Consider the following 9,702-nt stretch of genomic DNA (forward strand, 5'->3'; position numbering starts at 1 on the left):
CACTAATATATGATGGGGTAGGGAGAGTTAATCATATCATGAAAATCTGTAAAGTGCTAATGCTCAAATAATAAACAACATGAATATGTGGCACCCCTGAGGGTTCAGTCGCCACAGAGGTACTGCATCTCACCCAGAGGTTTGGAATCTCACTCTCAGGTAAGGAAGGAGTACAGCTCAGGGCCCTAACACCTGCATTCACTACACCCCATGTCCGGGGGACAGGACGAGATTGCTCCTACGGGAGAGCACAGTCCCTGATCCCTGGCTGGAGTGGGGGGAACCACTTAGAGAGGGGGAACTATGTAGTGGATGGGGTGGAGGACGTAGATCCTGGGAGCACATGTGTAGAAGGTATAAAAACTAGACACCATCTTAGATCAGTGTTCAGAGGGTTTTCAGAGAGTTCAGTCAGAAAGTCAGAGGAGGAGAAGTCAGGGAGCAGAGGCTCTGCGCGAGATCTGCTCTGGAGGCGGGCCTAGCACTGAGGCCTGAGCCTGAGAGAGAGGAGAGGGAGCAGGACGGCTCCAGGAATGAGGAGTGAAGGGGCCCTAGGGGTACGAGCCGTGCAGAAGGCCACCCGTACGCCCGTTGCTACCAGGAGGTAGAGGGGTCAGGCCAGAACAGGGAACCGGATCCCTCAACTAGTAGAGAAACCGCAAATGCTTAACTAGGAACCGGAGGCTGCAGCATTTCAAGTACGGCAGGCCACAAGTCCACACCAGTACACTAAGAAGGTAGCCGCATAGGACCCAAGGGACAGAACACACATCGCCCGCCAAGGCCTGAGGGTACCGGATAGAAGTGGCGCTGGGTGAGAGGTGCAGGAAGAGGCCAGAGGAAGGTACACAGAACGGGGTCCTGATAAGTGCCCTGGAAATACCTGAGGGTGGACTGAACCCCTCACTGAGTACGCACAGCACGACGGGGGAAGATTGCTTGGTACCTGTAATCTGAACTACAACAACAGTGAGTAAAGACCCTGGGACTGCACTATCTTGTCTCTGTGTTCCTTGCGACGCCAGCACTCACAGCACTAGAACGCCCCTCACTGAGTACGCACAGCATGACGGGGGAAGATTGCTTGGTACCTGTAATCTGAACTACAACAACAGTGAGTAAAGACCCTGGGACTGCACTATCTTGTCTCTGTGTTCCTTGCGGCGCCAGCACTCACAGCACTAGAACGCCCTGCACAATCACCACCATCATCCAGTCACGCTGCCCTGAAGCTACACTCTTCCTGTGGGGAGTCACATCACCTTGCTGCACATACCACCAGCTTCAGCGGACTGCTCCGCAGCGGCGGTCACCAATAACCACATTCCACAGGTGGCGTAGTCGGACATAAACATTTGTACACATAGACTACCCCCTTGGTCTGACCGCCCTGGGTCACAGACCGGGTCGCCGCCACGGTGACTACAACCCCCAGCATCTACAGGCCTGGCTCCGGGTACCCCACGGCCCAGGAGGTGCATCAGATACATAGCAAATGTATCTGTCTCATTTACCCAGACTGCCAGTATGCGTGTACAAATAAACAGTATGTCAGTATGCCAGCAATCCAATCTGTAATAAATGAGTTAGTAGGTACTAGGCTAATGATACATTCAATACAAGGAAAACAGTCCTATTTAATTCTTACCCATCTGTCAACCACATGGAACAGCACCCTAACAGCCCCAATGCGCATTTTACAGGGTGGGGAGGGTTGATTTTTAAATATGTATCTAATAAATATGATTATATATTATGGATGGACATGCATATTCATTCTAGGTCATTCAAAGCACATACTAATATATGTAAAACGCTGGCAAGGAAATTGGCTTATTCATATGATGTTGACACAAAAAGTGGTAAGAAGAACTTTGTCATATTTACAAGATCTTATTCAATGTTCGGATGTAAAGTTTATAAGTCCATATGGATGGTCTCTAGACACAGGTAAGAAAATTTGACATGTTCCTCATGCAGATCTGAAGATGGAGAAGGTGTCTTCAAACATCGCAAGAATATCATCCGGTATCCAAAGAGCAAAAAAAAAACAAATCCCAAATTTTCTTTAAGGCCCTGTGGGGACAGTATTCCTAATTAGTGTTGAGCGAGTATGTCTCATTAACCCTTTCGTCGAGCATGCTCGGGTGCTCGCTGAGTATTTTGGCATGCTCGGCATTTCTTTTACTGTCGCTGCGGCTGCAATCGTTGCATGTGTCGCAGCAGTCTAACAACCGTGACACTTGCAGATGTTGCGACAGTAAAAGAAATGCGGAGCACGGCAAAATACTAGGCGAGCGCCCGAGCATGCTCACCGAAAGGGTTAATGAGACATACTCGCTCAACACTATTCCTAACCTATAAATCCATCTACTCTCAGTCTATGCCAAAATAACTTGGTCTATGGCTTTTATCTTCAGCCCCACCGAACTGCTGCCAAGTAATAATTTAAAGTGCCTCAGAAAAGTTTTTAAACTGCTGATGTCTTTGGTCAGTATTGATTTTTCTATCTCCCTCACATGTTCATTAAACCCATACCTTAAGTTCTCGTGTAATCAGAACCACGTATATCTTCCCACAGGGACACTCGGAGTGGTAGATGACACCATTTGCGGAACAGTTTATGGATTTCCTGACTCCAAAAGTTCTTGAACCTTTGTAGTTGGAAAAGGTTTTACTTTTGATTAAGTTTTTCAAGGCCTTGCATAGCCAGTAGGGGAAAAAGCCAACATTGGAGGCACAGTGTTGTTTTCTTTTGAGTGGACTTTAACGGAACTTAATGGATGTGAACTAATGAATCCTTTCAAGTTTCTAGATCGTTTAGCTAGGACCGATGGCGTGTCCAGTAGACTCTTCTTAAGGATGGGAACTGTTAGCAAGATGTTCCAATGCTTCTTAATTAAGATAAGATAAGATAAGATAAGATAAGATATACTTTATTTATCCCGGAGGAAATTGCGGTATCACAGCAGCAGAACACAGATCTCGAACATGACACACATGATAACATAACATTTGGAATGCTTTAGACATTGCTTTTCAGACATTTGTTAAACACCCCCATAGCTGTTGGAACAAACGATTTCCTGTATTTTTCCTTTTTACACCTTAGTTGTATTAGGCGATTGCTGAATGTGCTGAATTAATAATAATTGCTGAATTAAAAATAATTGCTGAATTATTAAAGTGAGTACTGACCATTATTTATTAGGAAGTGCACAGTATGCAAACATCTACACACTAAAAAACAAAACAAAATATCCCATGGAGATATAGAGTTTCCAATCAAGGACTTCATCACGTGTACCACTAAGGGAGTCATTTACGGACTTAAGTGCCCCTGTGACAAGATATATGTGGGCCGCACAATACGTCCCCTTACCAGGAGAGTGGGAGAACACATACGTAATATACGCACCAAATTTGCTAAACACCCCCTCTCCAAACATTTTGCTGATAAACACGGAGGCTCGACTAAAGGTATCCAAATTACTGGCATTCAGATCGTACAAAAACATTGGAGACAGGGCCACTACATTAACCAGATGTCCCGCATTGAAAGTGGCTGGATTTTTAAACTTAATTCACTAAGACCAAAAGGTCTCAACAGTGAGATTGAACTTTTTGCTTTTTAATGAATACCAGAACCTTAATATGTATCACGCCGTTAACCATAGATCTCAAACATCAATTATTAAAACTACAACAAATTCTACAGCAACGTGGAGTTATCAAGGTGTCTGAGATGCGAACCATGGTGATCACAGGAACCGAATGATTGCCTTCACCTGTAATTGAATAACACATGAGGACCGAGTACCTACCTATTTAAGGAACCTCTCAGCACTGGAGGACCATCCCTGACGAAGGATTCCGTGTAAATCCGAAATGCGTCGGAAAGGTCCTCAGTGCTACCCATACCCGCTCCATCGCGAGAGATCGCGGGATCTGACGTCACCTACCACGTGACCGGACGCCCCGCCACCCTCCGCGAGCAGGAAGTAGGCACCTCTACACTTTCGCTGCTACCGGAGCCTCCGGCCGGGACTCCGAGTGCAGTGCTACAGAATCTAGCTTCACAGTCTTCATCATCAGGTCAGGACCGAACGACCTATCAGTACCTCCAACAAGGGGAGACTCAAGAATCAACGTGCCTGCAACAACAGCAGCCACCTCCGCTACATCAGGTACACCAGCACACACTGTGCCCGCCACAGCAAAGCTTTTCTTTTATTCATCGATGCCTGTTATTATGGACTTTGTTCTTAAAACATAAATTGGAATCATTCCATATCTTACCAGCCTTAACACAGGTTGGTCTCTTATAACCCGATTATCCTCAGGCACTCATATTTATCTATATCTCCTGTGATATATTTATACCTATACCTAATCAATATTTACATCTGGCCCTACCAGGTAGGACATATACAGCCACGTTACCTACGTATAACCCATACCTTCCAGCTACCTCCTACACCTTTCTACTAAGGTAATTTTCCCAACACTAGGAGTCTGTCTGCTACTCTTTGGGTCCTTTTTCTTAAACACCATTGTGTCCCGACAGATCTGTAATCCAGACCGTCTCTTTGTAGTTTTACTAAACGCCACGTCTACATCTATACCCCACTAGGTAATTATATATATATATATATATATTTCTCTCTCCTCATTTTAATTAGGCTACTTTACTCCCAGACTACAGGCCTATTTTAACCCTTTCCCTCTCCTTCCCTCCTAGGTTCCCATCATTTAGTTCCAGTCATTATCTCTGTCAATCCCTGGAGCCTACTCCAAGCAAGATTATCACCAATCTATTTTTATCCTTTACTGTGCTCTTATAGTGCTCCTAGGAGGCCAGCTACCCCCATTGATCATACCTGAAATAATACCAGTTTTAATTTTTCAGACCTTTTTTACTATTAACCAATAAATATTTATATTTTAAATTATTTTGGTAACAGTTCATCTTTAATCACCTAGACCAGCGCAGATACCTCATTTCTGTTTTTAATTTACTTAGGCAGCCTTTTTGGTTCACTGCAAGTATCAGCTGCAGGTCGAAGGAAAGAGTCCACTAGCGCCCCCTACCAATACTTTATCCATTATTTATTGTAGTTGGTAATGAGTCGTATTTTCTCATTTCTAGTGCAATCCATTTTTTTCCCTCTTATCGTAGAGCAGTTTAGGTTTCAGATGCTTATATGAAACCACGTTTGATCTGCCTATTACTGTAGCCTCGTTCATTAAATCTCCATTCCAAATCATCAGCTTTGTTTAAGAAGGGGCTTTCTTCAGTGCAGATTTTCTGTATTCTTAGGAAATGCCCCACAGGAATTCCTTTTATTGTCAAAGGTAAGTGGAAGAATGTAGCATGCAGCATGCAGCAAGGTATTTGTGTATGTAGATTTTCTGAAGACATCAGTGACAATGTGGCCATCTGTGAGAGTTGTTATGCGCAGATTTAAAGAAATCAATATTGATCAGTGTTTATACGTTTATATTTAGATCATTATTATTTAAATCTTTCATAAATTATTCCAACTGATTGACGTCCGGACCCCTTCCAGATGAACAACACGTCATCTATATATATCATCCACCCATGCTCCTTGTCAATTCCCAGTATTTTATCATTCTAGAAAATATTTCGCTCTCAGACTCCTACAAAAAGGTTAGCATAGGAGGGGGCACATGAGGCCCCCATTGCTGTACCTTGCAACTGAAGGTATGTCTTGCTATGGAAAGCAAAATTGTTATGTTCCAAAACAGACTGGAGTAGAGTCAAAATTAATTGCACCATGGGTTTTTTGAGACTACTTACTTGACCATAAAAGCCAAGACACAGCTTAGAGGCCATCCTCGTGTCTAATAGATGAATATAATGCCTCGACATGGGCAGTGACCATTAACATGTTGTTTTCCAATTGTAGTTAGTACTACCTTTGGAGGGCAGCTGTTGTGTCCTGGATGTAGAAAGGGTAGACACAAGAGGTTTAATGTAGTGGTTAATTATGGTGCAAATATTTTTACATAGACCACCATTGCCAGAGACAATAGGCCTTGCTAGTGGGTCTAAATGTTTTTTTTTAAGTTTTGGGAGTAGATAGAAATCCTGGGATGAAGGTTCCTAATAATATTCACCATTTTTTGGGGGATTACGTTCTCCTCATGGGCCTTCTTTAGGATAGATATAAGTTGACTGTGGCATTGGTTAAGGAGCTTACAGTATGTGTAAGTTTTTTGTAGCATGATGACACACCAAGAATTTTCTTGACTTGCTTTTCATAAAGGTGGTTGGGCCAAAATACCAGGTTCCTCCCTTTGTCTGGCAGCTTTATCACTACATTTTCAAGTGCTTGTAGTTCTTCCAATGCTTCCTTTCTTCTTTGTCTAGATTAGACATCCATTTGTGACTATGTGCGAGCTGTTTAATATCAGAAGTAACCATATTGGTGAATACTTTCAAAGGTGAGCATGTACTCAAAGGGGGGGGAATTTTTAGAATTATTTATAAGATAAAGTGGGAACATGCTATCCTTGCTGGATGTACTTTCCTCTGCCAGTTCCTCTAGATTCTTAAATGCCTCCTTTTCTGCTTCTGTGAGAAATAATGTGTCCAAATCAGACCTAAAGTGTAGCTTTTTAAGCGAAACTTTCCTAGCGCACAGGTGTAGGTCTGTTACCATCGTGAATTTATCTAAATAACAAGAATACCAGATCTGTAACAGTAGTGAAAGAAACAGGAGCTTAGGCTGCAGATTAGAAATGAGCAAGCATGCTCGTTACTGCTCGGTGCTCGCCCGAGCATCTCACTGCTCGAGATTCCTGGGCTCCTCAGTGGGAGCTCGGGTCTCCTCCCTGCATGTTTGGCGCTCTTTACAGAGCCAATGAACATGCAGGGATTGCCTGCCACTCACTGTAATGCCGTAGCCATGTTGGTTGTGGCATTACAGTGATTGGCCGGCCACACAGCGTCATCAGGTCTATATCAGACCTTTCGCCGCCATGCTCATCACAGTCACTCCGGAATCAGACAGTGTAGGGAGGGGTGCTGCTGAGCTAGGGAGACATTTGCTTGTTTCTAGTTAGTGTAGGTGTACCAAACTATATTAGAGACACATATCCATCTCAACTAACAGTCCTTCTGAGGACTAATCCATCTGCAGAGATATCAGACAGGAAATGTATATAGGCAGGCAGGCAGGGTATATAGCAGACTGCAGTGCACATAGCACTAGAGGCTCCATTCCAGTTTTGTCTGCTGCTGCTGTTAGATATTTATAGAAATAGGCCCAGGTCTCAGGGGCCAGGAATAATTTTTTTTTGGATCTTATTCCTCATTATTTGCTAAAAAAGCCATCCAGAGAACACCATTGTTCAGCGCCATTTGCTTGTTGGCACTGCAGAATACAGCCAGGTCCTTTCCATATTACAGGATCACATGTAGAGATGCCCAAATATTTGAGCAGCCACGGTGACACGAAGGTGACGGTGGGAAAGTGTCACAAGAGGTGGACGATGATGAGACACAATTGTCAGAAAGTCAGAAGGAGGACCAGGGTGCGGAAGTGGAAGACGAGGTGGTGGATGATATAGTAACTGACCTAACCTGGCAGGAGGACATGCAGAGCGAGGAGAGCAGCAGACAGAGGGAGGGAGGCAGAGCACCCCAACAGGCAGGAAGAAGCAGTGTGGTGGCCGCAGACAGAAGGCAGGCAACCGTTCCCCGTAACATCAACATGAAGGAAGTTGCTAGTACAACTGTTAGGTCTTCCCGAGTCTGGTGCCTCCTGCCCTGTACCTGTCATTGCACACTCCCAAGTAGCAACATCAGGAAGCACGTCCATGTCCTTGTCCCAGCGCAGCATTCAGTTTTCCATACCCCAGTCCTTGGAACGCAAGCGCAAATAAGTAGCCAACGCCCCACAGGCCACAGTACTAAATTACCACATTTTATTACTGCCTGCGCTCGAAATGTTGCCTTTTAGGCTCATGGAGATGGAAGCATTCCAAAACCTGATGGCAGCGGCCGTCCCTTTGTACTCGGTCCCCAGCCGCTACTATTGTGCCATCCCCACATTACACAAGCACGTGTCCTAACATATTAGCCGTGCCCTCGACAATGCAGCTACCGGGAAAGTTCACGTAACCACGGACACGTGGACAAGTGCTTGTGGGCAGGGACGGTACATCTTGTTGATGGCACACTGGGTTAACATAGTGGAAGCCGGGACCCAGTCGGACCTTGGGACGGAACACGTACTCCCAACGCCAAGGAACGGGGGCCCTAGGTCAATCAGGGTTGCCCCCACAGTCTACAGCTCCTGCACCTCATCCTCCTCAGACTCCTCCTCCTCTTCAGCCTCCATCTCCGAAATGACCACATCAGTCACAAGCTGGAAGCACTGCAGCACTGCCTCAGCTTAGAGGCAACAGGCTGTGCTGAAGCTAATATGCTTAGGTGATAAACCGTACAATGCTGAAGAGTTGTGGACAGCTCTGAAAGAGCAGGCAGATCTGTGGCTCACACCGCTGAACCTACAGCCAGGCATGGTCGTGTGTGACAATGGCCTGAACCTGGTGGCGGCTCTGAGGCGAGGCGAGCTCACACACGTACCATGCCTGGCCCAGGTGCTTAACCTCATGGTTCAGCGGTTTCTCAGATCCTACCCGGAGCTGCTGGATATGCTTATTAAAGTTCACCGCCTTTTTGCCCATTTTAGAAAGTCACCTACAGCTTCAGCCGCCCTTGCCATGTTTCAGCAGCGTTTGCAGCTTCCGGCTCACAGACTGGTGTGTGATGTCCCCACATGTTGGAACTCTACACTGCAGATGTTGGGAATGATTTGTGAGCAGAAGAGGGCAGTTGTTGAGTATCAGCATCAACAAGGCCATCTGTATTCAGTTCAGACTCCACACATAAGACCTCAGGAGTGGACATGGATGTCAGACATATGTACCATCCTCCAAAACTATGAGGACTCCACCAAGATGGTGAGCGGTGATGACACCATAATTATCGTCACCATCCCACTTCTCTGTCTTCTGAAATGCTCTCTGCTCACAATCAAAGAGGATGTATTGCAGGCGGAGCACGACGAGATGGAGCAAGGAACCATACAGGGTGATTACACACAGCCCAGCCTCATCTCATCTCAATGTGGATTGGGTGACAATGAGGAAGAGGAGGAGGAAGAACAGGAGCTAGTTTCATGCGCTATAGATGGAACTACCTGCACAACTGTCATACCGTCTGTTCAGCGTGGATGGCCAGAGGACAAAGATGAGGAGGAGGAGGAGAGCATAGTCAGTCATACTCTTGGTGAGTAGAAAAAAGAGAGGGGTCGCTCACTGGTCTATTCGGGTGCTCTGAAGAAAAAAGTAATCTCAATTGCAAAAAGAACTTCGGCACTCCATACATGAAAATATAAGAAATATTGTATCTGGACTAATGTCACTTTGAAAAATGAAGGTTTTTTGCGCATAATTTGGCCAATTTATGTGTGCCCATCAACCATGACAAGGTCACCTTCGTATGATGGGAAACTACGCTACACTACCACTGGATATGCCACTCTTGGGCTGTAAGCCTGTATGGACAATATGTCTCTGCTTGGGCTTTTAACCTACAATGTATGGGCTGGTAGATCTAGTTAAAACCACCTGTGACTGAATGGGAGGGACACATGGTCAGAAAAA

At 45.3% G+C, this 9,702-nt stretch overlaps 1 long non-coding RNA gene across 1 annotated transcript; it reads left to right on the top strand.

Annotated features, from left to right (window-relative positions):
- Positions 1-4,008: 4,008 nt before the first annotated feature.
- LOC141166442 (uncharacterized) lies at positions 4,009-4,952 on the top strand. Its single transcript, XR_012251293.1, has 4 exons — positions 4,009-4,313; positions 4,420-4,492; positions 4,568-4,633; positions 4,742-4,952. It is a non-coding gene; the product is annotated as an uncharacterized lncRNA (long non-coding RNA).
- Positions 4,953-9,702: the final 4,750 nt, after the last annotated feature.

This window comes from Phyllobates terribilis, unplaced genomic scaffold, assembly GCF_046119375.1.
Source record: "Phyllobates terribilis strain yellow unplaced genomic scaffold, ASM4611937v1 Scaffold_1__5_contigs__length_1240528914, whole genome shotgun sequence".
Lineage (NCBI taxonomy): Eukaryota > Metazoa > Chordata > Amphibia > Anura > Dendrobatidae > Phyllobates > Phyllobates terribilis.